The 23,324-nt window shown below is 45.8% G+C and overlaps 1 protein-coding gene across 20 annotated transcripts in view; it reads left to right on the top strand.

Moving 5' to 3' along the window:
- The window catches only part of SNX29 (sorting nexin 29), a 258,108-nt gene that overhangs the window by 165,951 nt on the left and 68,833 nt on the right, over positions 1-23,324 (top strand). The window lies entirely within an intron of this gene.

The following is a 23,324-nucleotide window of genomic DNA, read 5'->3' as shown; positions in this document are numbered from 1 at the left end:
CACCTCGATTTTCAAAACCTTGAAACCAAAAGAGTATTTGTTGGCGAATGTAAATGTCCCATCAAATCTAATGCACACCCTAATTTTTGTGACGTAATTTGGCCAAAAAAGAGAGGCAGCAGTGCTTCTGAGCATCAGTTGCTGGAAACCGCGGGAACGGAGAGTGCTCTTGTGTTCGAATCCTGCTTGCTGGTTTCCCACAAGCATCGGGTCGGTGAGCGTGAGGACAGGATGTTGGACTAGATGGGCCTTTGGCCTCATCCAGCAGGCTCTTTTTGTGTTCTTATTTTTTTTGGGGGGGGGGGAGAATAGGAATGTGCCTATATACTGCAAGTGTGTGAAGAGTACAGAAGTACCATATCTCCTCCTGAATAACCTCTTCAGGGATGCCTCATGCATTTTGCTTTGGATTCTGTCAGCATGGCCTCTGATTCGATTCTTGCTCTTTCATCCATAACTGAGGGGGCGTAGAAGTTGGTAAAGATTGAACACTGGGTCTTTTCATCTTGGAGATTAGGATGCATTTGCCATTGCTGCTGTGAGTCCTACCATCCTGAAGTCCTGCACTGGGGAGATAATCCAAAATAACACCTTGTATATATATATATATATATATTTACTCACTCGTATCTGCTCTTCCATCTAACTGTCTCATAGGACAGGAAAGCAGTATTATTTTGCCCTGCACATTTCTGTATGTTTCTCTGCAGTGGAGAAGAGGAAAGAAAACAAATGTCATTTTATTTAATATGAGAAACTGGTGCTGTAGTGGAGACAAAATGAAGGAGAGTGCAGCTCAAAGATGTTTTTATGGCAAGAGCGGTGGCATCATTTGCCAGAGCTTTGGATAACTAATGAATTCTTCTTGCTTTGGTGAGGGAATGAGGCGATAAGGAGACTTTCAAGTTTGTTTGTTTGTAACAGATTAGCATAGGAGAAATGGCAGGGGGCGGCGGTAAGCGAGTAGAGCCTAGATGCATATTTTCTTTTCTTTGATGGGGTTTCGCTCTTCACCCCTAGCAAATTAAACAGTAACACTTCTTTGTATGTGGACCGAGAACTTATATGCAGAATTCATCATGCGAAAGGCTGGACTAGATGAATCCCAAGCCAGAATTAAGATTGCTGGAAGAAATATCAATAACCTCAGATATGTAGATGACACAACCTTGATGGCAGAAAGTGAGGAGGAATTAAAGAACCTTTTAATGAGGGTTAAAGAGGAGAGCGCAATATATGGTCTGAAGCTCAACATCAAAAAAACTAAGATCATGGACACTGGTCCCATCACCTCCTGGCAAATAGAAGGGGAAGAAATGGAGGCAGTGAGAGATTTTACTTTCCTGGGCTCCTTGATCACTGCAGATGGTGAAAGCAGTCACGAAATTAAAAGACGCCTGCTTCTTGGGAGAAAAGCAATGACAAACCTAGACAGCATCTTAAAAAGCACCTTGCCAACAAAGGTCCGTATAGTTAAAGCTATGGTTTTCCCAGTAGTGATGTATGCAAGTGAGAGGTGGACCATAAAGAAGGCTGATCGCCGAAGAATTGATGCTTTTGAATTTTGGTGCTGGAGGAGACTCTTGAGAGTCCCATGGATTGCAAGAAGATCAAACCTATCTATTCTGAAGGAAATCAGCTCTGAGTGCTCACTTGAAGGACAGATCCTGAAGCTGAGGATCCAATACTTTGGCCACCTCATGAGAAGAGAAGACTTCCTGGAAAAGACCCTGATGTTGGGAAAGATTGAGGAGAAAGGGAGAACAGAGGAGAAGGGGACGACAGAGGACGAGATGGCTGGACAGTGTTCTTGAAGCTACGAACATGAGTTTGACCAAACTGTGGGAGGCAGTGGAAGACAGGAGTGCCTGGCGTGCTCTGGTCCATGGTCCATGGGGTCATGAAGAGTTGGACACGACTAAATGACTAAACAAACTTCTTTGTAAGACTGTTTCATAAGTTGAACCAACCCAGTCAGAAGTGCTGTATCCAGTGGAGTTTATGCTATGCATAGGATTGCAGTTACCCTGATCCTAATGTAAATGGGGTATCGTGCTATGTACTCCCAATCCTTAAGGTGTGGGTTGTGTGTGTGTAGACAGAGAAGAGAATGAGATGGGTGTGTATGTGTGTGTGTTTGTGACAGATTAGCATGGAAGAAATCACAAAATCAGGAAAGTAGTAATATATAGTCAACACAGCTGCCTGCATTAAAATAATTCCTTGGTCAAGGGAGTGGCTTGGGAACTGTCATGATGAGTTCCTACACTTCAAAATGACTTTTTAAAACTAAAAATAATGGATGTATTATTTCATTTTGTTTAATGTTTATATTTCTGTTCATATTACACACTGCGTCGTAAGCCGCCCTGTGCTCTCAAGGAAAGGATGGGATATACAATAATAATAATAATAATAATAATAATAATAATAATAATAATAATAATAATAATATTCTAGCAGTTCCTAGCAGTTCGAAAGCACATCAAAGTGCAAGTAGATAAATAGGGACCGCTCCGGCAGGAAGGTAAACGGCATTTCCGTGCGCTGCTCTGGTTCGCCAGAAGCAGCTTTGTCATGCTGGCCACATGACCCGGAAGCTGTCTGCGGACAAACGCCGGCTCCCTCGGCCTATAGAGCGAGATGAGCGCCGCAACCCCAGAGTCGGACACGACTGGACCTGATGGTCAGGGCCCCCTTTACCTTTACCTAATAATAATAATAATAATAATAATAATATCCTCAATATTATTTTAAATGTCGAGAAATGTTGTGGGTATCAGCAAGCAGAGCCAATGACCCTGGATGATGGGAGTTACCAGTTCAGCAACATGGGTGGGGGGAGGCAAAGGTACCCCACACCTGGCATATAGGAACTTAGGAAGCTGCCTTATATACCAGGTCAGGCTATTGATCCCCCTAAGGCCCGGGGGCCGGATCCAGCTCAATCGCCTTCTAAATCCAGCCCGGAATCAGCATGTTTTTACATGAGTAGAATGTGTCCTTTTATTTAAAATGCATCTCTGGGTTATTTGTGGGGCCTAGGAATTCTTTCATTCCCTCCCCACAAGGTCTGAGGGACAGTGGACTGGCCCCCTGCTGAAAAAGTTGCTTACCCCTGCTATAGCCCAATAACCACCTTGTATTCTGACTGGCAGCGGTTCTCCAGGGCCTCAAGCAGAGCCTCTTTCTCATTACCTGCTTGCTACCTCCTGATCCTTTTAACTGCAGACGCCAGGGATTTCTCAGAGGATGTGTGGCTTGCAAAGCAAGGGCCATTCCGCTGAGCTCTAGTCCTTCCCCATTTAATTAGATGCCACCTTTTCGCTCTCGTAACAGCAGATTGTAAATCCCCGTCAGACTCTGCTCCAGAGCTGGGGTGAATTATACAGGTAGCTGTGGCACAAACTGTTCCAGTTAAATTAAGCTTGCCTGGAAGCTAGGCACACTGTGCTTTTAAAATCCATGAGATAAACACGGATGGGTATACTCTTGTTTCTGATATTGCCGGTTCTCTTCTTTCCCATCATTTCTTCCAGGAATGCCAGGAGAGTTTTAAATCCCAGAGCACGCAACCTGGGTGTTTGTGTGTGGGAGAGATATGAAATCCTGTATTTGGCTAAGAAAGCTAAGAAAGAGTGTCGATAGTTACTGCCGTCATATTATCTGAATTACAAGTGAGTGGCTTGTTCTTTAGCACCGGTAGCTGCTGATAGAAACTATCTAGACTGCACAAGCAGAGTTGAAAGATGTGTCACTCTGTTTTAAGGATGTGTCAAAACAGAAGCGGATCTTCATCTTTTAATGATGGTATGTATTTGATTCTGTAGAAAGAGAATAAAATCAGAGTCAGACCAAAGGTTGGCCTACGGGCAGGACACCTGTTTGCTCTCTGGTCCGACTTTCAGGATTTCAGGTAGGCACGGTTTTCAAGCTAAAAAAGAGAGTGACTTCTCTTTGGCTCACAGCTTCCAAGTGAGAGAATTGCAGAGGGCTAAGGTTATTCCCCTATCCAGAAAACATTTCCTTGGCAGAGTAGACCCTGTCTCCTCCTTATTCCAGCTGTCTGGCTTGAGGTCACTCTCAATGAAGTGTGTGTAATAGGTTCTGACCGTCTAGCCTCAACAAGTACTCGGGTGGTTTCATTCTGTGCTATCTGAAGTTTTGAGGTTATGTTTATTTTTTATTTATTTGTTTATCTCGTATGTGTGTGCATAATTTTTTCGGGGTGCTGGGATTTCTTAAGGGTAAAGGTAAAGGCACCCCTGACCATTAGGTCCAGTCGTGACCGACTCTGGGGTTGCGGCGCTCATCTCGCGTTATTGGCCGAGGGAGCCGGCGTAGCGGCGTACAGCTTCCAGGTGATGTGGCCAGCATGACTAAGCTGTTTCTGGCGAACCCGAGCAGCACACGGAAACGCCGTTTACCTTACCGTTGTAGTGGTACCTATTTACCTACTTGCACTTTGACGTGCTTTCGAACTGCTAGGTTGGCAGGAGCTGGGGCCAAGCAACGGGAGCTCACCCCGTCGCGGGGATTTGAACCGCCAACCTTCTGATTGGCAAGCCCTAGGCTCTGTGGTTCAACCGACAGCACCACCCGTGTGGAATTTCTTAGGAGACTCTTATTCCCCTCACAGATCTACAGTTCCCAGAGTGGTTTAACAATCCCTCCATCTTCCCACAGAACTCTGGGAATTGTAGCTCTGGGAGAATAATAAGGGTCTCCTGATAACTCTCAGTACTCTTAACAAACTCCAGTTCCCAAGATTCTCTGGAGGAAACCATGAATGTTTAAAGTGGCATATTACTTTAAATATTAGAGTTAGGTGGGACTATATAAGTCTTCTTCTTCTTCTTCTTCTTCTTCTTCTTCTTCTTCTTCTTCTTCTTCTTCTTCTTCTTCTTCTTCTTCTTCCCCACCCCCTAATTTTATTCTTCGGTTAATAGTGTGTGTGTGTGTGTGGGGATCTTATTTTATATACATAAACCTGGAAGGGGGGACAAATCAGTTTTAATAAATTTAAAATATGAAACATTCACTTACATTTTGTCAAAGCATCTTAAAACGTGTAATTGGTTCACCTCAGCATTTGCTTTGGAGCCCTCTGCAAAGGCAGTCTCACGAAGGGCTCATCGCTGTAGTCTAGCCTGCATGGTTGAAGCTATGCCTGCTTTCTCTATCTGTGCTATATTTCAATTTGGTTTTCCCTTCCTAGTTTTGCATGATTGTGGGGTAGAAAACTTTTAAATAAATACAGGGGAGGAGGATGAGTGAAACAATCTAGGTATGTAGAAGGGAAAGCTTTCAAGGACTAGAGGTTCTTTATCTATCAATCATCTATCTATCTATCTATCTATCTATCTATCTATCTATCATCTATCTATCTATCATCTAACTATCTATCACAGGCACCCCCAAACTGCGGCCCTCCAGATGTTTTGGCCTACAGTTCCCATGATCCCTAGCTAACAGGACCAGTGTTCGGGGAAGATGGGAATTGTAGTGCAAAACATCTGGAGGGCCGAAGTTTGGGGATGCCTTATCTTTCTATCTATCTATCTATCTATCTATCTATCTATCTATCTATCTATCTATCTATCATCTATCTATCTAATTACTATTCATTAAATTTGTAGACCACCCTTCATCACATGGAAGTTCACAACATAAAATAATAAATCTGGAGAACTGGGAAAGGCATTGCCGTAGAGATAGAGAAGAGAAGCTGTTTTAGCAGAGGCATTCTAAATTGATTCGAAAAACGGAGCTGTAACTTGAAGGAGAGCCAAGCAAGATGCACGACTTCAGCTGGCCCTTGGAGTGCATCTATGTAACTGTTTTTCACGCGGGCGAAATAGTCTTTATTATTGCATCCCTCTAAAATTCATGCCTCATCTAAATCTCGTTAACACATTTTCAAATTACTGCATCTGATCGTTTGCCAAATGTATGCCATTTGTAGAGAACGGTATCAAAATTTATGCGGCCAGTTCTGCCACATAACTGTGCAAATAGCCCCATTCACATTTCCACAGGTGTCATGTCTGGCCCATCAGCTCCAAAGACGTGAATCGATTAGTTGCGGACTTTAGGAAAGACATAAAATAGCCATTATATTTCATGTCCTATCAAGTCACAGTTAACGAGTATTAATGGAAGCAATTTGGGTTTAAGAATGATATGATATTTTAAGGAGGCAATTCTACATCGGAGAGGACATTTTCACTTATTGAGTGTGTGCCTTTTTATTTATTAGTATTTAAAAGAGAAAAGGATATGGGCACCAGAAGGTGGTTATTTTTATAGGAGCTGCCTATGAAGTCAGATATCAAAGGCCCAGCTCATAACCCACGGACCCTCGGGTAACGTAACTTTCAGGTTGCAAACGCAGCAAACCCAGAAGTGTACACTTCCTGGTTTTGCCACACACGCATGTGCAGAAGCGCTCTATCACGCCGTGCGCAGAAGTGGCGCCTCATGTTGCAGACTTTTTGGGGTACGTACAGACCCCCAGAACGAATTATGTTCTTATCCAGAGGGTCCACTGTAGTAACCAAAGGTATTAAATGCAACTGGGACAAACTGGTTTTGCAGAATTTATATCCCATGCCATGGACTAGCTGGATGCAGAGGGAGTGGTGGGAGGCACCAGTTGGGGAACCCCCAAGGGGACCCCCCCCAGGGGAAGAAAGCTCAGAGCCAGGGGACTGGTGGGGGGACGACGATGAGTGGTCAGGGGCAGAAGAGAGAACAGACTGGGAGGAGGAGGTGTTGGAAACTGAAGAGGCAACATACATGCAAATGAAGTGCCGTGGAGCATTGTGGGGCAGCAATTTCTGTGCTGTGCTTACTGTGACTTGAAGGAGTGTGGGCTGAAGTTAGCCCAGGTCCAGGTCCAGGTCCAGGTCCATATTTTTTTCAACGGAGGCAGCTTTGCTGCCGCTGCTGCCGTTTTGCTTCAGCCAAGCAGGCTGAGGCGGAGCACAGGAGGCAGCGTCCCTGCCTGTCCTCTCCAGCTGCCCTGCTTCTAGGGGGCAGCTGCCCCCCCTGCCCCATGCTGGGTACGCCCATGTTTAGTGAGCAGGATGAAGCTGGGGCAGAGAGCAGTACAGATTCAGAGGCTGGAGGGGAGTGGGGCCAAGAGACATGAGTCTCGCCCTCCTGCTGCGACCAGCTCCCCTCCCTCTGGCCTCCCGGAACACACAAAGAAGTGAAGACGGCAGAGCAATGAGACACCCGAAGGTTGCTGGGGAAGGAACTGTGGGAGGAGCCTTAGAGAAGGCTGGGAGCTTCAGTCCTCGCAACTGCCTCATTGAGGCAAGCCCTACTGAGAAGTAGGCCTGTGCTGTTTTGGTTTCTCTGAATAAAGAATTCTTTATTCACTCCACTGACACTGGTGGTTTTTTTTTTTAATTGCTGACCTACTCGTGACTCTGATCCTGCTACCCACCCTTCAATGAATACTTCAATGTTGGCTTATAGTGCGTCTGACCATTGGTCCACCTAGCCTAGTATTGTTGCTACAGGGAAAAGCAGTAGCTGTGTAGCAGAGCATCTGCTTTGGATGAAGGACATCCCAGGTTCAGTCCCCAACGTTTCCAGGGAGAGACCCCCGTTTGAAACCTCAGAGAGTCTCTGCCAGTCACTATAAATACTGAGCAAGATTTTTTTCAATTCAATTTTATTTACGGTCACAGACCAGCTCACATACAGAATCCAAAATCATAAAACTCAACGGTGTAGCATTAAAATTTACACGGCAGGGACGGTACATGTGTATATATTACAGCATTTAGAATATGTAAATGAAAACTGGGTTGCTAAAATAGAACCTAAATTTGCCATTGGGGGCCTTGATCATTGTGGTGACACCACTTGTTCCCTGAGTTTTATGGCAGTCGCACAAAACTTGGCTACTTTTATCGTAATCTCAGGGTCCTCATCTTCTACAAGGAATTTTAGGCATTGGGATTCGGATTCATTTGAGAATTTTTGTATAACAGGAGAAATGAAAACCCGGCGTATTTCACTGTAGAAACGACAGCGTAATAAAACGTGGGAGGCAGTTTCTACCTCCAACATACCGCAGGGGCAGACTCGTTCCACATATGGTTTACCTGCGACTCTTCCCTGCAGTAAAGCAGATGGCGGTACATTAAATCTAACAAGGGTAAATGCCCGTCTGTATTTAGGTATTTGTAATTTGGACAAATACTTTGCTGGGGAAAATCCTCTCCCATTATCTTTTATGGCTGGATGTTTATTCATCTCACTCACATGGCATTGCAGTTCCACATCCCAAACTCGTTGGCGGATTATTGCTCTTGCTTTCTCGTAGCCTGCAGCTATCAAGGCCTGTGGGGAGAATCCCTAGCTTTTCGTACAGTGTGGCTTTCCATTTGGATTGGTAGAGATCCAGAAGGGTTAAGGGTGCCAACCCAACAGGGAAAAAGATAAGTTTTAACCAATAATGGATCTTTAGGATCCACATCCGGGCGCTGACCGAGATTTGCCCAACCTCCAGGCGGACCGCTATGTTGGAAACACATGCGGGGATTCCCAACAGGCTACGATAGAACTTTGTTTGAAACGATTCTAAGGAATCAAGATTTAGAGAGCTGTAAATCTGTGAGCCATATGTCAGTTGTGCTAATATTTTTGCAGCGAAAACCTGGGAGGCTGCCGGAATATATTGGCCTCCATTCCCATAGAAAAATCTTGTGGTAGCTTTGGTAGATCTTTGGACATTTGTAATGGTGTTTTTCACCTGGTGCTGCCACGAGCCTCTTTCCTGGAAAATTATACCCAGGTATTTAAAAGTTGACACCTGTTCGGTAGGGCGATACTGAGCAAGATAGACCAGTGGATTGACTCAGCATAAGGCAGCTTATTGTGTTCCTATGCCGTCTCTGACTGGCAGCACCTTCTCAGATTCTTCTATCTGGAGATGCTGTTCATCAAACGTGGGACCTTCTGCATATAAAGCAGGCACAGGCAAACTTGGTCCTCCAGATGTTTTGGGACTGCAACTCCCATCATCCCTAGCTAACAGGACCAGTGGTGTATTGAAAAATCACCAGACTTTGTGTGACGCAGGGTCACTTCCCTAGGTAGCATTTGAAACAGTCTCCCGCTGTTGGCATGTGTGAATCAAGCCCGAGAGATTCAACTTGCAAGGCAGGAATAGAAGGAGACTTCTGGGCAAGCAGTCCATGAAGAGGACCTTGACATGGTTGAGGAGGAGCGAAGCAGCTCAGTGAGTACATCGAAAAAGGAGCAGGTAATCGGATCATTGTGTACAGAAGAGAGAACATGGGCGGAAGTGTAACGGAAGATGGAAGGAGGGTGTAGTCAAAGGTGACTCCAAGGTTGTGTAGAGTGGAGAAATAACAGCAGAATTTCCCCCCAGCCATGGATAGGTTCGGAAGTGAGAGCGAATTTGCTGGCAAGATTAACCGCTCCGTCTAGCATATCTCAGTGGAGACAGACATCTTGCCAGCAAGGCAAGACTTCTGGAATTGGATTGAAAGATGTAGAACAGCAGGCTTGGATGTCATCAATGATACTCCTTCTTGGGGGGGGGGGAGGAAATAGACTAAGGGTAGATGATATATTTCCTGAATGATTCTGTTCCATTTTAGGCCCATAAAGCAGTATCATATCACTTTATTTATTCATTCAAGAATTCTGGGGGCTGTAGTTTAAGGGTGCCGAGAGTTGTTAGGAGACCCCTATTCTCACAGAGCTACACTTCAGAGTTTCAGGGCTACAATTCAGAGACAGGGTGGTGGTGTAGTGCTTAGTGCCGGACTAGAACCTGGCAGACCAAGGTTCGAATCCCCACTCAGCTAAGAAGCTGCCTTTCAGCCTAACCAACCTCACAGCATTGTTGTGGGGATTAAATGAAGAGTTGGAGAACCATGTATATCACCTTGGTTGGAGGGGGCGGCGGAAAGAGATGGGATATAAATGCAATAAATAAATTTTACAAATTGAAGAAATCCCCAGCGGAGCTTAATAATCAACCCATCTTTCGAAGAATCTCTGGGATTTGTAGCTCTGTGAGAGGAATAAAAGGTACTTAACAATAATACCATGTATACTTGAGCATAAGCCGACCCGAATCTAAGCTGAGGCACCTAATTTTACCTAAAAAACACCTGGGAAAACTTATTGACTTGAGTATAAGCCGAGGGTGGGAAACGCAGCAGCTACTGGTAAATTTTAAAAATAAAAATAAATACTGTCCTATGCCTTTCCCAGCTGTCGGCGGGGTGCGGGGAGAAACGGCAAGGAAGGATCCCTTCCTCAACACTTCTCCCTCCCCGCTGCCTCGCACAGAACAGGCATAGGACAGGGGTTCGGAGAATCGCAGCGCAGCGCTTCTCCGAACCCCCGGTCCTGTGCCTTTTTCCGCCGCCGCCCGCCTTACTCGAGTATAAGCTGAGGGCGGCTTTTTCAGCACATTTTTTTGTGCTGAAAAAGTAGGCTTATACTCGAGTATATACAGTATAATAATAATAATGTTATAATAATTTATTTATACCCCGCCCATCTGGCTGAGTTTCCCCAGCCACTCTGGGCGGCTTCAAACAGAACATTAAATGCAATAATCTATTAAACATTAAACATTAAAAGCAACACCCTTAACAAACCATAGACCCCAAGATTCTTTGGGCAAAGCAAGTGACTATTTTAAGTGGCCATAAAGTGCTTTAAATGCAGTTTGGGCCTCATTCTTAGTGAAGTGACACACACAAGAATTCCACCCCTCTCTTCTGTCTAGATAGGGTTAATATGATTATGATACACTGATTTGAGTTGTTATGTGGTGCATGTTTTTGTAGATTACATAGCAATTTGCAAACTCAAAAACAAATTGACTCCAGTTACACAGTGCTGGTTATCTCTCAGCCTTAATGCTTAAGCCTTCTTTTGTTAGGAAAATGCATCAGTGACTTAAATCTCTGAAACTAATGGGAGCAAAATGATTCTAATAAATTTTTAAACATATAGCTTGGGAACGATTTCCCAAAAGTGCATTCCAAATAACGTGCAGTGATATTTTTTAAACATGTCATTCTGAATGCAATTTAGCTTTGGCTTGCATACCTGTTTAAATAAGAGCAGCGGAGTACTTGAAAATCTTGTCACATTTATTGACTTAGTTACTTTCTCCTAGAATCTTCTTGTGCTCACAAAGCAAGAAAAATAAAATAAATAAAATAAATAAATGTTAAGCCTGCTTTGAGACACTTCATAACTCTTTCAAGTGAAGTTTATTGCTGATGTGGTTGTCTGAATCTTCTGTTTGGAAGTAAAATGTTTGCTAAAATACACAAGTTTGTGAAGTGCTACAAGATCGTCTTGTCACTACAGAGCATTGTGGGAAATTAAAATGGCGGCTCCACCATACCCAGCCAGGGCAGGTGTCAGTGGTGGAGAGGTTTGCCAGGTCAGGAGCATCCCAGACTCTTGAGATTTCAGGACCGAAACCTGAGACCTAGAAATGGCCCCCAGTGGTGCATACCCTCCAACATTTCTCCGATGAAAATAGGGACGTTCCATTGCATAATGATAATTTTACTATTTATACCCCACACATTTTTCTGGGTTGTCCCAGTTACACTGGGCAGCTTCCAACATCTCTAGAAACATAATAAAACATTAAAAAAAAAACCTTCCCTACACAGGATTGCCTTCAGATGGCTCGGATAACTCCACACCCTCCAACATTTCTCCAATGAAACCTGAGACAGCCTAAGGAAAAGGGGGACATTCATGGATCAAATCAGAAATTGGGACGGCTTCTCTAAATCAGGGACATCCCTGGAAAATAGGGACACTTGGAGGGTCTGGTGGTGCAATTAAGCATAATGCATTAAGCATTAACTACAGTCACTGAGGGGGGGCACGGGTGGCGCTGTGGGTTAAACCATAGAGCCTAGGGCTTGCCGATCAGAAGGTCGGTGGTTCGAATCCCCACGATGGGGTGAGCTCTCGTTGTTCGGTCCCAGCTCCTGCCAACCTACGGTAGCAGTTCGAACGCATGTCAAAGTGCAAGTAGATAAATAGGTACCGCTCCGGCGGGAAGGTAAACGGCGTTTCCGTGCGCTGCTCTGGTTCGCCAGAAGCGGCATTGTCATGCTGGCCACATGACCTGGAAGCTGTACGCCGGCTCCCTTGGCCTGTCAAGTGAGATGAGTGCCGCAACCCCAGAGCCGGTCACGACTGGACCTAATGGTCAGGGGTCCCTTACAGTCACTGAGAGCATATCATTCAAATAAAAAACACAGTCTAACGACTGAGTACATATGTCACTGGTTGGACATTAAGATAGAAAGCTAAATGGAGTGTTCATTCATTCTCACCTGCTTAGGGAGCCTGTGTTAGGAAGACACTCCTTCTGTTGGGAAGGGTTTCTGTATTAGACACTGGCATTTCATAATCCAGTGGCCTTCATGTAGTTCATAGCTCTGTTAGCTTGTGAGAAATAACTTCTGTAATTGTCAGAGGTCAAATGCAACACAAAGTTGTGAAATAATTTTGAGATTTTTTTTTTAAAAAAATCTGTCCTAAAATCATGGTAGGAAGATTTTAAGCTGTGCACATACAAGCAGTAAGGATGATATTTAATTTTAACTCAGAATAAGCCCACTGAATAACAATAACAGCAACAACAATATATTTATTTATACCTTGCCTTTTTCCCTCAAAAGAAAATGAACAAGACTAAGTTGGGACCATTAATTTCTTCACTTAACTGTTCTTAATTTTTTAAATGGTTGTAACCTGTCCTGGGACCTGCTGGTGAAAGGTAATAAATTTAACAATAATGATAATTTTTCAGGCAGACAAAATCTGGAACCTCTGTTTTTGTGCTCACCTTCCAGTTGTTTATTGGAACATGACACCGGGTAAAATAGCTTGAGCCGAAAGCAAACTTTGGGCTTACTTTTGAAACACACACTTCGAGCTTTATGTCAGCTTGGATGCCTTTAAAAGAGGATTAAACAAATTCATGGAGGATAAGGCTATCAGTGGTTACCAGCCACAATGACTATGCTCCCCTCCCCCAACAGTCAGAGGCAGCAATGCTTCCGAATCCAGTTGCTGGAAGCCATAGGAGGAGAGAGTGTTGTTATGTTTGGGTCCTGCTTGCAGATTTCCCACAGGTATCTGGTTGGCCACTGTGAGAACAGGACGCTGGACTAGATGAGTCACTGGCCTGATCCAAGAGGCTCTTCTCGTGTTCTTGTGTCAGGGGGACATGCAAGCTTCAAGCTGGTGTGTGTGTGTGTGTGTGTGTGTGTGTGTGTGTGTGTGTGTGTGTGTTGACCTCAAACTACAGATTAGAGAACTGGACCAAAGCAAACAAGATCAATTTTAACAGGGAGAAATGTAAAGTACTACACTTTGGGGAGACGGGGAATGAAAGACACAAATACAGGATGGGTGACACCTGGCTTGAGAGCAGTACATGTGAAAAGGATCTAGGAGTCTTGGTAGACCACAAACTTGACATGAGTCAACAGTGTGATGCAGCAGCTAAAAAAGCCAATGCAATTCTGGGCTGCATCAATAGGAGTATAGCATCTAGATCAAGGGAAGTAATAGTACCACTGTATTCTGCTCTGGTCAGACCTCACCTGGAGTATTGTGTCCAGTTCTGGGCACCACAGTTCAAGAAGGATACTGACAAGCTGGAACGTGTCCAGAAGAGGGCAACCAAAATGGTCAAAGGCCTGGAAACGATGCCTTATGAGAAATGGCTTAGGGAGCTGGGCATGTTTAGCCTGGAGAAGAGAAGGTTAAGGGGTGATATGATAGCCATGTTCAAATATATTAAAGGATGCCATATAGAGGAGGGAGAAAGGTTGTTTTCTGCTGCTCCAGAGAAGCGGACACGGAGCAATGGATTCAAACTACAAGAAAGAAGATTCCACCTAAACATTAGGAAGAACTTCCTGACAGTGAGAGCTGTTCGACAGTGGAATTTGCTGCCAAGGAGTGTGGTGGAGTCCCCTTCTTAGGAGGTCTTTAAGCAGAGGCTTGACAGGCATATGTCAAGAATGCTTTGATGGTGTTTCCTGCTTGGCAGGGGGTTGGACTGGATGGCCCTTGTGGTCTCTTCCAACTCTATGATTCCACAGGGCAATAGCACCCCACCAGGCTAGTGTAATACTATGGTTAACCGTGCCGCACTCTCTGCCTCTGCTGTGTCAGACCACAACTTGGATTAGCGGGATTTGGGATTGCCATGGGTATTTTTAAGGACATGTGAAATCACTGGGGCATGGGGGCTGGAGAGAGGAAGGTTACGATTTCAGGTCAAAGCTTAAGCGAGGAAGGCAAGTTGAAGTACATTGTGTGAAGTATTTATAGCGTCGATAAAAGAAATCCGAGCTGGGATAGTATGCTCTCTGTTGTTGTTGTAGCAGTCACTTGAGAACAAGAAAATGAATGAGAGGTTTTCAAAGGGCAGCTGAAATCACCTTGAGCTTTTAAAGCACGGAGGGGCAGGGAATTCCTGTATGTTTCTGCACTTTTCTGAAAATTACAAATTAAGATTCACTGACTTTTTATATGCTGCCTTTCTGCAAAGGCACTTAAGGTAAAGGTAAAGGGACCCCTGACCATTAGGTCCAGTCGTGACCGACTCTGGGGTTGCGGCGCTCATCTCGCATTATTGGCCGAGGGAACCGGTGTACAACTTCCAGGTCATGTGGCCAGCATGACAAAGCCGCTTCTGGCGAACCAGAGCAGCGCACGGAAACGCCGTTTACCTTCCCGCTTGGAGCGGTACCTATTTATCTACTTGCACTTTGACGTGCTTTTGAACTGCTAGGTTGGCAGGAGCTGGGAACTCTTCACTTTAAAAGGACACACACACACACACACACACACCGTAATTAAGCTTCTGCCTGAGCACATGGGTCTTCTTAGTTAAGTGGTAGATCATCCATCTACCACTCCATGTCCCAGGTTCAGTTCCCATCATTTCCAGGTACAGCTGGGAAAATCCCGTATCTGCAGACCTGAAGGGGCACTACCAGTCAGTGTACTGAGTTAGATGGACCAAAGGTTTGATGTGGTATAAAGCATTTTCATAGGTTCCTTTATTCCTAGTTCCTAGGAAGGGGCGGAAAGAGCTGCTCCTGCTTGCCCTCTTCCTCTGGGCCCAGTCTACGCAGGCACCCAAAGAGAGAGTGGAAGGCAAGCAAATGGTGGTTCTCCCATCTCCCAACTCTTGTCATTGTTCACTTGCTTGGATAGGAAAGGACAGCAAATAGCTGTCCCGTTGTGGTAGGAAAGTAAAGCTGTTCGTTGTTGGCATGCATCTGTCTCGAGAAACAATGGAGTGCGTCTCAGGGCGTGAAGTCAAACCATGACATTAGCAGCACCAAAGTGACCTCCCCAAGGCGCAGGTCTGGGCAGTGTGTATGGTGGTCTTGGGCTGCCCAGACAAAAAGACCCCCCCCCTCTTGACCTCACTGATGATGTCATGGGCCAGGAATCAGCTTCACCTGCTGAACAGCAGCCTGAAGGAGGAGTAGGCTGAAGCCAGGTGGTTCTTAACAGTGCCTCCTCCTCTGTGTCCTTGAAGGCTGATCAGTTCCTCCCCCTTCAGGCTGCTGTTGAGCAGGCGAAGCTGACTCCTGGGCCCATGCCAATGTGATCCAAAGGAAAGCAGAGCAATACATTTGGCACCTGCTTGGCTTCAGGAGGTGCTGGAAGGAGATGGCGTAAATGGCACCATCCAACCGCCTTAGGGACTCCACTCCAGATTTGTGTAGGGTTTGCTCCAGAGCTTTCCAAACTTTTCATGTTGGTGGCAACACTTTTTAGTCATGCATCATTTCACAACACAGTGTTTTCCTTCTCCTAGACGGGCCACCTTCCCAGGTTGACGAGCCCCACCTGCCTCTCACTTCCCTCTACAGCAGGCATAGGCAAACTCGGCCCTCCAGATGTTTTGGGACTACAACTCCCATCATCCCTGACCACTGGTCCTGTGGTCCACCATAGGGATGATGGGAGTTGTAGTCCCAAAACATCTGGAGGGCCGAGTTTGCCTATGCCTGCTCTACAGCACGTGCGGAAACTGCCTTCTTGACCGCTGGACCCACTATTGGTCTTGTCCGCTCAATCCATCGGAGCCTGTCTTCACATGCAGGGTGTGTCCCTAACTCACTGATAGTTTGAGACCCATTGGCTACCCTCACCTGGTTTAGCTGGCCAGTGGAAGCCGCTCCAGGGTGTGGCTGCTGTCACATTCTGACAGCTTCTAGGAGCCACTGTTGAGAGCTGAATGCAGGGTGGGGATGTGTTAAATTATCCTCATAGAGCTAACTTGACAAATTTAAAGCCAGAGAAGCCCTATTCGGTTGTCTTTTTTTTTTTTTAATGGACTAGACATGTTTCCACAGTATGCTCTGACTTCACTGAGTTTGAGTTCTGATCCGTCTTCTGGTATAAAAAAATGAAAGTGCTCCCTTAGCTCTAGTTCCTTAAGACTTCCCTCCTTAGCAGCTTGTTTTGCCAGGCTGAACAGCAAATGATTGCATTAGAGCCGAGTGTAGTTTTTGGTCCTCAGCGGCATGCAGTAACCAGGGTGTCCATTTTGCAAAACAAAATAAAAAAGGTCCTTTTTAATGATCTATTTAGCTGGCTGGATAACACAGAGAACCATGCTGCTTATAATATCCTGCAGAAGGGACAATATTGGGAATGTCTTTGATGAAACACCTCGGCCCTTGTTAGCCATCTGTTAGCTAGTAATGTTGGTTTAAGACCAACTGTGATTTGCAAAACCTCAAATTCCTGGTGGAACTTTGCTCTCCGGTTTTGGTTTTAGGCTTATCAATCAGGATTTTCGAGTCTCCTGTTACTCGGGCTTCCTTTCCTGCAACTCTGCAAAAAAGAAAAGAAAAATGTGCCACAAAGAAAATATCTGTATCCACAGATAAAGGTCTAATGTGCTCTTGTGGCTGAATGTTGTTGTAGTGTTCAGAAGTGGTAGCTATAGATGGATGGAGCTGCAGCTTTCCACCATGGACTCTAAAAAGAGAGGCTGAGTGTCTTCGTGATGGTGCCATTCTGCCTGTGGAGCACACTCCCCAAGGACCTTTGCCCATTTGCCATCAATACAAGTTTAGAAACTGTAGATAAACATAGGTGTTTCAGATAATTTGTTCTCGGATTACGGTGCAAATAATGAATTTCAAAAACAATTTCCCAGGTAGAGATCTTTTCAAGTCATGCTTCCTGTTAACTTTCTGATGAATTTGCATAAGAATCCCCAAATAGCGATTTTTGCAAGATCGTTAAGTAGGTCCATAAAGGTTTCCTCTTCATTGAACATCCGTATCTCCTGTGAGAGTTTTTAAGCTGACAAAAACAAGAGTGCGTAATGTATTTTACCAATTAGTCAGTACTTATTGGTCTCTTTAGAACAATTACCAATTTGGTTCTTCAAATTTGAGACATGGATGTTTCTTTCAAAATACAATTATAGGTGCAAACCTACTTGGCTATACAGTATTTTCTGACTTTCCTATTTTTATTTTTTGCACCTTAAGTGTTGCAATGAAAGAAGAGATCAGGTAAGCAGCACTAAGCCCAAGAGATTTGTGCTGTGAACCAATGCATTGGATTAAATTGAACTTTCTTTGGGCCAATTTCTGCTCTGAGCTTTTGCACTACTAAAGAAATGCATAGTGTTGTGTGATAGGATTACCTTATTAAAAACCCTGACCTCATCAGCAAACACAAGCAAAGGGAGTTGGATACCTGGGCGAAAAGGGGAATGTGATGGGTCAGGATCAAGAACATAAAAGGAGTCCTGGTGGATCAGGCCAGTGGCCCATCTAGTCCAGCATTCTGTTCTCGGAATGGCTAACCAGATGCCTCTGGGAAACGAGTACAAGAGAGGTCCGCCCCCCCCCCCCGGCCCCCAGTTTCCATTACCTGGTATTCTGAATCATATTGCTTTTCAAAACCACCCAAGATGGCTATCACTGCCTCTTTGGGGAGTAAATTCCATAGTTCAGTTATGCACTGCATGAATAAGTATTTTCTTGTATCTGTCCTGAATTTTCCATCATTCACTTTTCACCGAACGTCCGTGAGTTCTAGTGTTCTGAGATGAGGGAGAAATACTTGTTTCAATCCTCGTTTCTCCACACCAGGATGTCTTGCACACAGTCCTAATGACTTTCTGGCATTGTCTGTGTTCAGACAATCAAATTTTGCTTCAAAGGGGCAGCCATAAAAAAAAAAAATCCATAGTGTAAATATTTGGGTAAGGTAAAGGTAAAGGGACCCCTGACCATTAGGTCCAGTCGTGACCGACTCTGGGGTTGCAGCGCTCATCTCGCATTATTGGCCATTATTGGCGTACAGCTTCCAGGTCATGTGGCCAGCATGACAAAGCCGCTTCTGGTGAACCAGAGGAGCTCACCCCATCGCAGTGATTCGAACCGCCGACCTTCTGATTGGCAAGCCCTATGCTCAGTGGTTTAACCCACAGCGCCACCCGCTTCCCAAAAATATTTGGGTAGCACTACCATTATCTGTATTTCTGCTACCCAAATTACAAGACTGCTTGAATTAACCAGGTCTGAATTTACCTGTGATGGCTGAGTGAAGAGCACGGGATGGGATGTTGAGCCATTTTCTAGATTAGAACCTCACCTATTTCACGTGGATACTGCAACTCCTGCTTTGTCTCCAGTCATAAAATGCCGTTTATGTTTGTTTGTTCAGAGGCGTGGTGGCAAAGAAGTGTCTGGTTCAAATATTGGTTCTGTTATGAACCAAAAAATAAAAATAAATACTGGCTAATAAAAATAACTAAATAACAAGTAGAAGTGTCAGGGCTCTGAATGGCCATTGCTGGGGGAAGAACAGTTAGGGCAGTGGTGGTTCCTGGGGTCACGCTGCCCTAACAATACTCACCAGCCTGGCAAGGTTGATGCTGTAAGGAATTCTGAGAGCACATGTAGGCATTTCTTTAGTGGGATAAATATGTAGTTTTGTGATATTTTAAATCTTGTAAGGATTCTGTGGGTCTAATGCAAATGCACAGCATTCGTTGGAGTAGCATATTTTGGATGAGGCAGTGAGTCTACTTGAATGTAATGTAGTTCTAAGGAAGGAAGTAGCAATCTCTGCTGCCCCAAATGAGTTGCCCATTGCATGTCGAGACCCTGCCACCCCCCCTCGTTGATGAATAAACACCAGGACACAGATATTAGGTTAATGTAATTGGGCAAATATTGGCCACAACTTTATTGGTTACAGAGTGTGAGCGGTATTGGCTTAGGCATTGGTTTGACCCGACTGTATCTGACTCCTGCCCGTCATGCAGGGAGTCCGGTAAAGGTAAACACCATATGGGGGAGCCCCGTTGATGCAAACCAACTCGAGCTCCCGCAGGGTTGCCAGTGGGGTCGTGGCATGGCCCTAGCCCCGCCCCGGGTTTCAGACAAGATCCACACACCCAGATTCCTTTAACGGAATACCCTCAAGCTTGGAGGGGCAGGTGGTGGCCACACCTCCCCTCCTCCATCCTAAGATCGACTAATGGCTAACCACCACAAGCGCCCAGAGGCTCGCCGCCAAATACCCTCACACCTGCAACCAATCCTTCACGCCTTCTGCAATATTGGCCAACCAGACGTCATTCCCCCAATCAGAGAGGTGTACACCATTATTGCGAAATAAGGCCATTTTGTTGTAAACAGTAGTGGGGTACGCAATCACCCGGCTGCCAAATGCGTGCACCTTCTGTGCCACCGCACGATTCAAGCGTTTTGGGGTATGATCCGTTGCAGCTGGGCGGTCACTGCCACCCCAAAAGCGTCTCTCCAAAAGCAGTGACCAAATAAGAGTCATTTTTGGGAAGTTCGGTGCCAGCTCTCCAAGTCCTTTTTGATATTCAAAAGCAGGTCCTGGCCACGCCTCCCCAGCCAGCGGATTGGCTAGCTGGTTGATGATGTGGGCTATGCGGAACTCCGTTCCCCGCCCCCCAGGGGGAGTGGGTGGCCACGTGGTCCACCGCAACTCCTCCCCACATGTAAGTGGAGCGGATTTATCACGCTTGGACATCCCAATAGTACTTCCATGGAACTGAATAGGCTGTGGGAAAAAAGCAGACTGTTAGGTTGAAATGAGCATTTAATGCTTTAATTCTTTCATTTATTTCTACTGGCGGGGAGTGCTGGTCAATGCCCATCGAATGTTTCCTGTCCACCCACCTTCCTCTGGAGTAGGTGACTATATAATTGGCAAGTCTCTCATTCATATGTATGCAGTAGCAGGTGGATAGTCAGATTATGAACTGCTAAACTCCATTAAGTGACTACCAAATCTCTTTGGCATTTTCCTTTCCGGGCTTCCATCCAGATTTGTTTGTTTCTAATGTGTTGTTGACTGGGAGACCCTAGGTGCTGAATTGGAAGAGACCCAAATGAGCTATGCTGCTGCTGCTGCTGTTTGTGCAGATGTAAATATAATCCTTGGCTGGTTCTCTTGGTTCTTACAAAAAAATAATAATATAAATAAAAATAATAAATGGTGAAAACTGATTTTGAAGAGAGAAAGAGAGGGGGGGGAAGGGTTCTCTGAAGGACCTATTCCTGAATCACCCTTGTTCAATGTTTCTTGACTGTGCTTTGTGCTTTTCCCCTCCAAATCCAGAATCACAGGTTCTGGGTCTCCCCACACCTGACAAGAAATGCAATGAAGTCTGCTCCCTCTTCCCCTCCCCTTTCCTGACTGTTGTAGGCAGAGGTGTCTATTGTGGCCTTAATACAGGATCAAGTGGCAACGATCCCAACTGCATCCTAGTCATAGTTACATGTCTTTCTTTAAAGGTAAAGGGTAAAGGGACCCCTGAGCATTAGGTCCAGTCGCAGACAACTCTGGGGTTGCGGCGCTCATCTCATATTATTGGCCGAGGGAGCCGGCGTACAGCTTCTGGGTCATGTGGCCAGCATGACTAAGCCGCTTCTGGTGAACCAGAGCAGCACACGGAAACACTGTTTACCTTCCCACAAGAGCCTTCCCCTATTTCTCTACTTGCACTTTGATGTGCTTTCGAACTGCTAGAAGCAGGGACCGAGCAACGGAAGCTCACCCCGTCCCGGGGATTTGAACCGCCGACCTTCTGATTTAGACCACAGCGCCACCCGCGCTTTATTTAGGTGTGGCTAAACTGTGTGCTGCATTACCCAGCATCCCAATAGGTTTTTTTTGTGCCCTCCTTAAAAAATAAAAAAAGAATCTGCTGCTCACATAGGTCCCCCAGTATGATACTGTGATGCGAAAAGGGTTTTTTGTAAAAGTTTGGACATTCTCTCTCTCTCTCTCTCTCTCTCTCTCTCTCTCTCTCTCTCTCTCTCTCTCTCTCACACACACACACACACACACACACACACACACACAGGGCGGGGGGCAGGTGTCAATAAGGCCCTTGCCCCAGAAAAGTTTAGCCACCCTTGCTTTAGTTTCCATTGTGTCTGGATCATAGCTGCCAAGTTTTCGCTTTTCTCGTGAGGAAGCCTATTCAGCATAAGGGAAAATCCCTGTAAAAAAGGGATAACTTGGCAGCTATGGTCTGGATGTATTGCAATGTGCTTTATGTGGAGCTTCCTTTGAAAAGTATCCCGAATCTTCACCTGGTCCAGAATGGGACATCTAGGATAATGGCAGAATCTGACTCTTGGAATCAAGTGGCGCCATTAATAGAACACTTCCCAATGGCACTGGGAGCAATTCAGAGTGCTGCCTGTTAGCTTTTCAGGGCCCTAAATGGCTCCGAATGGCTTCAGGTTTAGGATACACAAGTATCTAAAGGGCCAGCTCCTCCTGTATGAACCTACCCAGCTGTGAGATTCAGTGGAAAAGCTCTCTCCTCCTCCTCTCCCCTTTTCCCCAGCCCTTCAATCACTGGGGTGTGGCTTGCAGGAATGTTTGAGAATAATAATAATAATAATAATAATAATAATAATAATAATTTATTTGTACCCTGCCCATCTGGCTGAGTCTCCCCAGCCACTCTGGGTGCCTCCCGATCATGGGCGTCCCCAGGATCAAAACTAGGGGGGGCAAGGGGAGGGGCCAAGGCACGGAAGGGGAGGGGCCACAAAGTGGGCGGGAACGGCGAACTCGCGCTCCGCCGGGCTGTGCCCCTCCCTAGCAGCAGGGCTGGTAGGCGGAGGCGGAGCCCAGCCCAGCGGAGCGCGAGTTCAGCGTTCCCGCTCGCCGCGCCGCGCTCTCTGGTTCCCCGCCGCGCTTGGCCTTGCCAGAGGGCGCGACGGGGAGCTGGAGGGAGGGCGCAGCGCGGCGGGCGGGAACGGCGAACTCGCGCTCCGCCGGGCTGTGCCCCTCCCTAGCAGCAGGGCTGGTGGGCGGAGGCGGAGCCCAGCCCAGCGGAGCGCGAGTTCGGCGTTCCCGCCCACCGCGCCGCGCTCCCTGGTTCCCCGTCGCGCTTGGCCTTGCCTGAGGGCGCGCCGGGGAGCTGGAGGGAGGGTGCGGCGCGGTGCGGCGGGAATGGCGAACTCGCGCTCCGCCGGGCTGTGCTCCGCCTCTGCCCACCAGCCCTGCTTCTAGAGTAGGGCAGCTGCCCTAACTTGCCGCATGGTGGGTACGCCCTTGCTCCCGATCAAATATTAAAACAATACAGCATTAAATATTAAAAACTTCCCCAACCAGGGCTGCCTTCAGATTCCTTCCTTGAGTCCTCACCTAGGCTGTGAAGCTCCCTACTTTAGGAAGCTCATCCTTCTGCCTCCCTGTGGTCTCTTGCCACTTCATTGAGATGTTTCTTAGGCAGATCTTCATTTTGCTGGGCTGAAAAATGACCTTTGTATTGAAGGAATGTTTTTTGTATCGATTCCTCTGATTTTGTTTTCATTTGATGTGCTGTCATATGTCTCTGAAATCTCTTCTAATATTTCCCCCTGAAATGTGCGTGTTCTTGTATTTAGAATGTCGTAAGCTTCCTTGAACATCCATATTTTTTAAAGGAAAGGTCGTGGTTTTAATAACCAATCAATAGGATGTTTGCCAGTAATCCTGAAGGCAGCTTCTGAATCCCACTGCATTACGTGTACCAAAATGTTGTTTCCAGGCACACAAAAAAATCTTTATTTGCAAATACATTTAAACTGATACTAGAGGTAAGATCAGCTAAACTGACTTCCTGAATGACCTTTAGTCTAATCTTCAAACAGAAATTCACTTTAAGGACCTATTTTCATCAATGATGCAGCTTTGAGGTTTGATACTGCATTGATGGTTGGATTCTGGACCTT

Source organism: Zootoca vivipara, chromosome 13 (genome assembly GCF_965207765.1).
Source record: "Zootoca vivipara chromosome 13, rZooViv2.hap1.1, whole genome shotgun sequence".
Lineage (NCBI taxonomy): Eukaryota > Metazoa > Chordata > Lepidosauria > Squamata > Lacertidae > Zootoca > Zootoca vivipara.
The sequence above is the reverse complement of the archived record's forward strand: the minus strand, read 5'-3'. Positions and strand labels throughout refer to the sequence as shown.